This window comes from Mesocricetus auratus, unplaced genomic scaffold (genome assembly GCF_017639785.1).
Source record: "Mesocricetus auratus isolate SY011 unplaced genomic scaffold, BCM_Maur_2.0 Super-Scaffold_6731, whole genome shotgun sequence".
Taxonomy (NCBI): Eukaryota; Metazoa; Chordata; class Mammalia; order Rodentia; family Cricetidae; genus Mesocricetus; species Mesocricetus auratus.
In genome coordinates this window covers 3,268,205-3,275,038 of record NW_024429185.1, presented here as the reverse complement: position 1 = coordinate 3,275,038, position 6,834 = coordinate 3,268,205, and positions in this window count along the sequence as shown.

Genomic DNA, 6,834 nt, shown 5'->3' with positions numbered 1-6,834 from the left:
AAGTGCTTTCCGAGCAAGACTAATCACCCGAGACGCCAGGCAGTGGTGGCGCACGCCTTTAATCCCAGCACTCAGGAGGCAGAGGCAGGCGGATCTCTACATTCGAGACCAGCCTGGTCTACAAGAGCTAGTTCCAGGATAGCTTCCAAAGCCACAGAGAAACCCTGTCTCAACCAAAAACAAAAAAAGACTGACCATCTGAGTTAGATTCTTGTGCCACTATGGAAAGTGAGGGCCAACTCTAAAAGACATCCTTTCAGGGCAGGAGAGATGGCTGAGCATGAAGAACACTTGCTGCTCTTGAAGAGACTGGTTTCATTCCCAGCACCCACAATGGGACCTCACAACTATCCCTAACCCCAGTTTCAGGGAAGCCAACAACCACTTCTGACCTCAAGGGGGCGCTTGTTCTTAGGTTATACACATACAGATAACCAGGCGTACACACATATACAAAGTAGAAATAAAAGTTGTCCACTATAGGAGACCTCTCAGGTAAAAGCTAGCCTACCTAGTCTATAGAACACTTGAGTTCCAGGACAGCCAGGGCTACATGTGAAACTCTTCAAAAAAAAAAAAAACCAAGCCCTTTGACCTCAACTTACACATACATACACCTGTACTCACACATGAGACCAAATGTTTTTAGAGGGAACATCTGGGAGAGCAGTTGCTATAAAGGAGAAATGACCTTGCTGTTTGGCTGAGTGTAGAGGACATGGAGTAAGAGCCTGTCACTCACTATAGTTTCACTACTGCAATTGTTAGTGTTGGCCTTCAAAGTCTTACCTTCAAGGGGGTTAAGGGATTGAAGAAGGAGTTTTTGTTGGGTGTAGTGCTGCAGGCTAACCTATACTAGAGTAAAACCTGACTCCAAAAGTCAGGTGAGGTGGTACACACCTTTAGTCCCACCACCCAGGCAGACAGATCTCTGAGTTCTAGGCCAGCCAGGGATATTTGAGACCCTGTCTCAAGACAGAGAAATGAAAGCTTTCAGAATATTAATGCAACATGCAAACCATTTTCTTAACCAAATATAATTAAGAGCTTCCCTATGCAGTGTGGACACCATGAGTTTAGATGGTACAGATGTTTTTAAACAGCATACCCCTGTCCTCTGAGGGCCATACTATCATAAGATCTAAGTTATTATTTCGTGTATGTCTTTGCTCCTTCCTCATCCCACAAGGTTGGAGTCTAACTGAACTCAGGATAGCTTCATTCACAGTTAGGCCTCAGCACACGTGTTCAGCTGTGCTTACCATCAAATGGGAGAGTTGGAGCCAGTGAGGATAATCTCAGGTGTGACTGGAATTGAACATTTTCCCAGTATCTCTAGTAATGACTTAGAATAGAGGCAAGTTTTGATAGACTCTAAGACTAAATAACAATAAAAAGGGCCCAGTAACACCTTTAATCCCATCACTCAGGAGGCAGAGGCAGGCAGATCTCTGTGAGTTGGAGACTAGCCTGGTCTACAAGAGCTAGTTCCAAAGCCACAAAGAAACTCTAAGAAACTCTGTCTTGAAAAAAAAAAAAACAAACAAACAAAAGAATCTTGGGGCCGGGCGTTGGTGGCGCACGCCTTTAATCCCAGCACTCGGGAGGCAGAGGCAGGCGGGTCTCTGTGAGTTCGAGGCCAGCCTGGTCTACAGAGTGAGTTCCAGGACAGCCTCCAAAACAATACAGAGAAACCCTGTCTCAAAAAACCAAAAAAAAGAAAAAAAAAGAATCTTGAGTTCAATCTTTAGCATTCCTGTGAGAAAGCCAGGCATGGTGTTAGTCATCTCTAAGCCCAGCACTAGGAGATGAAGACACCAGAGGCTCTCTGAACAGGAAGTTTAGCTGAATTGGCAAGTACATCGAGATCCTGTCTCCAACAATACGGTGGAGAGTGACTGGGGAAGACACCTGACAAAATAAACTTCTGGTGTGTGTGTGCGCGTGTGCACACACACACACACACACACACACACGCACACACCCCTATATACACAAAGAATCAGGATATGAGTTTTTTTTTTTTTTGGTTTTACGAGACAGGGTTTCTCTGTATTGTTTTGGAGGCTGTCGGTCCAGCCCGGCCTCCAACTCACAGAGATCCGCCTGCCTCTGCCTCCCGAGTGCTGGGATTAAAGGTGTGCGCCACCACCGCCCAGCAGGATATGAGAATTTTTTTTAAAGTTTCAAAAATTACTTCAGTTTCACCCACAAGGGAATTTAGGACAAGCTAGTCTGGATAATGACCAGAAAGCAATTAGACATGGGCAATGGATGAGCAATTTATTTTAGCACTATTTATTCATCTATTTATTCTGTGTGTGTATATATGGGTCTGGGTGCATGGTACATGCCATAGAATACTTATATAGCTCAGAAGACAGCTTGTAGAAATGGAGTCTCTTCTTTCATCACTTGGATTTTTTTTTTCTTTCATCAGTTGTAACTGTATTCTTCCTGCCAGCTGCCTGGGTCCCACCGCTGTCTCTGCCCCCAAATAACACACTAGACACTATATTAATTATGAAGCTGTTGGCCATTTGCTATGGTTTCTCATTGGCTAGCTCCGACTTAATTATTAACCCATAATTACTAATCTATATATTTTTACAAGGACTCATCTTACTGAGGACAAAACCTCATGTGTCCTCTTCCCGAGATCACATGGCGACTTCCCACTCTTGACTACATTTCCCAGACTTCTTCCTGACTCCTAGTCCCACCTATCTTGCTTCCCTATCGGCCAACAGTGCTTTATTTATCAACCAATCAGACAAATATATATGCGGAAGGACTTCCCCCGTCAATCAGTATTCTACTAAAAATATGAACTGATAGTCCTGTGCTTAAATGTCACTGAGTATATGCAGACTTCCACCAGACTCTTCACAAATACATTCTGAACAGAAGTAGAGATGTGTTGGGGAAGTCCTGTTATTTGCCTGTGCATTTGTCAATAAAGTACTGTCTGGCCAATAGAAAACCTAGATAGGAGGGACTAGGAGTCGAGGAGGATTCTGGGAAGGGGAAACACAAGAGAGTCAACATGTGACGCCATGGGGGTAGGACGCCGGGAACTATTCTCCGGTAAGAAACATACTTAGATTAACAATTATAGGGTAATTACTTAAGACAGAGCTAGCCAGTAAGGGACAAGCAAGGCCAACAGCTTCATAATTAATATAGCCTCCTGTGTGTTTATTTGGGACTAATGCGGCTCTGGAACCAGGCTGGCGGGACGGCTCCTTCTCAAGGAAAAAGCTTCTCTTAACAGAGATGTAAACAGAAATGCCTGCCAAGACAGTACCATTTCAGACATAATCCCTTTATAGTATGATATTACTAACAAATCCATCAATATTCATAGAAGTAGACACCATAAGCCTAAGGACTATTACCACAATACATCTTTTTGTGCTTCCCAAATGGTTCTATATTTCAGCTATGAATGTCAGTTCCCACAGCCCAACTTGTTCTTAACAGATAGAATTTTTATGTCCATTCAATCATTCTTTGGGGGGGGGTTCGAGACAGGGTTTCTCTGTGGCTTTGGAGGCTGTCCTGGAACTAGCTCTTGTGGACCAGGTTAGTCTTGAACTCACAGAGATCCGCCTGCCTCTGCCTCCCAAGTGCTGGAATTAAAGGTGTGTACCACCACTACCCAGCCATTCAATCATTCTTATACCTTTCTAGGCCAAGTTATCTACAGACAGGAGAAACTGTCATCAGATTCCTCATTTCATGCATCCACATATGACTCGCAATCTTCATAAGCTTTAAGATACGTGGTATGACTCACAGCAGAGCCAAATAGATGAGAAAGTTCTGAATGGAGATCACATCCTTATGCATCTTCAGCTTCAAATCCTCTTGGTTCAGTTTCAGCCTGATACCCAGAACATCAAGGCTTCTCCTCCACAGGTTCCAGGCATTGCACCTCCCTTCCACACTGAACCCCGCCACATAGGTCTTAAGAATCTAACTCAAGTTGTCACATTTGATATCAAGCACCAGTACCCACAAAACTATCTCACTGGCCCCTGGATGAGGAATTCAGAATTATCACTATGGAGATATTAGAAGTTTCAGGAAAAACTATCCAGAAAATGATAGTCAGATGGAAAGAACCTCGAAGAACACCAGTATTGAAATACAAACAGGAATCTACAGATGTCTGAAGTGCTTAGTGAAGGGGAGACAGAGATGACAGAAGAGGCAGCTAGCATGAAGTAAAAGGAATTTGCAGATGTAGTCAAGAGAAGCAACTACCCCAGAAGCTGAGGCCTAGAAAGCGGGCCTCAGTTCTGATGGAAACTTCCCAAGCAGGGGTGGACGAATACAATAAGCAGAATGAGAAGGGAGAAGAGGCAGGCAGAAGCCAGCTTCCTACATCTCTGCCTTCCCAACGCTCCAGAGTAACCTAAAAGTAGACCATCTCAGAGTAACAGGAAACCACAGATCAAATTCTTGCCATTACTCCAGGATAGTCTGTGTAGGGAAAAGGGACCAGCCAAAGAAACATCCTGAGCAGAGCCAAAGAAACACACTTTGGCCCTGCAACCAGAACCGAAGAAATGTACCCTGACCCTGAAACCAGTGTCAAAGAAACACACTTTGTCTCTGGAGTCTGAGTCAGTGAAAGAAATGCACCCTGGCCCTGAAATTGGAATCAAAAGGCTAAAAAGGGCCAGAGAAAGAAACACACTTTGGCCCTGAAACCAGAGCCAAATCTGACCCTTATCCTGTGCAGAAAACTAACCAATCCTTGAGCAGGAGCTCTAGCCAATCTGAGCTCAGCATTAAAATCTGACCACCCACCCTGGAAGCCCTATATAAACCCTGTGTCTGTTCAGCTGTGTCTGTTCACGCTACCTGGCAGAGGGCAGCCCTTTCCTGGATTCTTCCCTCCCAATAAACCCCTTGGATGAGCTTCCGGTGAAGAGCCGACCCTGGGCAGAACAGAGCAGAGCAAGCAGGGCTGTAACACTTAGCGGAGTTGGAGTTGTTACATTTGGCTGTCCACTCTGAGAGCAGAGCTGAACTGTACCAACTTTGCCCAGGAAACCTCCTGCCTGAGCTAAATTGCTACACTAGGCGAACATCCCCAGCTGGAAGACCCTCACCTGCCACAGCCGAGCCGATACACTGGGGAAGCCTTTCCCTGAGGCAGGGCTGTAAGCTGCTATGCTTACTGCAACCTGTGGTGGTCCTTGGCTCCCGAGCTCCAGGATACCTTTCCATCTAAGCTGTCACTCAGTGTTCTGTGACTCCCGAGCTCCAGGATACCTTTCCACCTGAGCTGTGTAACACTCAGTATTCTTTAACTCCCAAGTGCCAGAATACCTATCCCTCCCAATCCAGCTGAAATGCCTACAGTCTGAGCTCAGAAACCAGTTTCTAGCTTGGGAACAAGGGTCAGGATCAAAGTACTTGCCCGGCATATACAAGGAAGGCCTTGTTTTATAGGTGCATCCCAGGAGCACACACTCAGGTTTCCTGCTCTTATATACCAGGACAAAGGATTGTACCAGGGACATAAAAACAGTTTAGTAAGAGATAGTGCTTTTGAGAATGAGAATAGGCTTGTGAGCAGGAAGCAGGCCTCTCCTCAAAAGCAAAGGGTTACAGAACTTATGACCAACCTCTCCCATATATGCATATGGTGGCCTTTTTCTGTACATGCTATTTGTTGTAGATAGTTCAGGTGGAGAAGAGCTTCCAGTTCTCTGCCAACTGGCTTTTTGTATGTCGTCCTGTTGAGGTATGTGTGCCCATGAAGGTCAAAGGACAACCTCAATTTTCCATGCTTTCGTTCCACCTTGTTCGAGATGGGGCTTTTTGTTTGTTTAAAAGTTTGTGCTGCTGCCAGGCTTACCTGTGAGCTTCCAGAGATTCTCCTTTGACGTTAGGAGTATTAGAATTATAGTTGAGTGAGACCACACTCTATTTTTTATGTGGGTTCTGGGGATTCAAACTCAGTCCTTACCTTATGCAGTGAAAGGTTTCTGATTTGAGCTTCCAGGGGGATACTGAGACAGATTTATCTTCTCAGCAAAGATATTTATTAGAAGAGTCATTAACACAGACATACAAGCAGCGGCGATGGAGTTCTGAGGTAGGTAGGCAGGCAGAGGGCATGGTAGGATCTCAGAATCCAGGTCAATGCAGAAGAATACGGTGGCTTTACTCACAGGTTTTATAGGGAGTGGTTCCATGCTACCACATGGTTGAGTAGTCTACAGAAAGAGCTTGCAGTCAGACTGTCTCTGATTCCCAGCTGGCATGATGTAGGGGAAGTGGGAAAGGGTTCATTTAATTAATGTTGTTCCTCTCAGGAGGCAGCATAAGATAACTTGGTGTGTACTGAAGGACCTAGGGTAATCAGGTCCAATGTATTGTGACGTCCCGAGCTCAATAACCAGACAGTTGGATGCAAACCGCAAGAGGTTTATTGTTCACACAGGCGCTTGGGGGCACTCCAGCAGCCTTAGCTAGCTGAGCACGCCAGGCTTTAAGACAGTTTTCTTTTTATGTACATAATCTTGGCAAGCAATAGGGGTATTGCAAAAAGTGCGGGCATAATTTAACCTTCCTGGAGAAACCACAAGGTCAAAATTAAGCTTATCTCCACAGTCTGGTGGTTTCGTGTGTCAGCACTCTGGACCAGATGTTATTTTTTTTTTTTTTTTTTTGGTTTTTCGAGACAGGGTTTCTCTGTATTGTTTTGGAGGCTATCGGTCCAGCCCAGCCTTGAACTCACAGAGATCTGCCTGCCTCTGCCTCCCAAGTGCTGGGATTAAAGGCGTGCGCCACCACCCGCCCGGCTCAGATGTT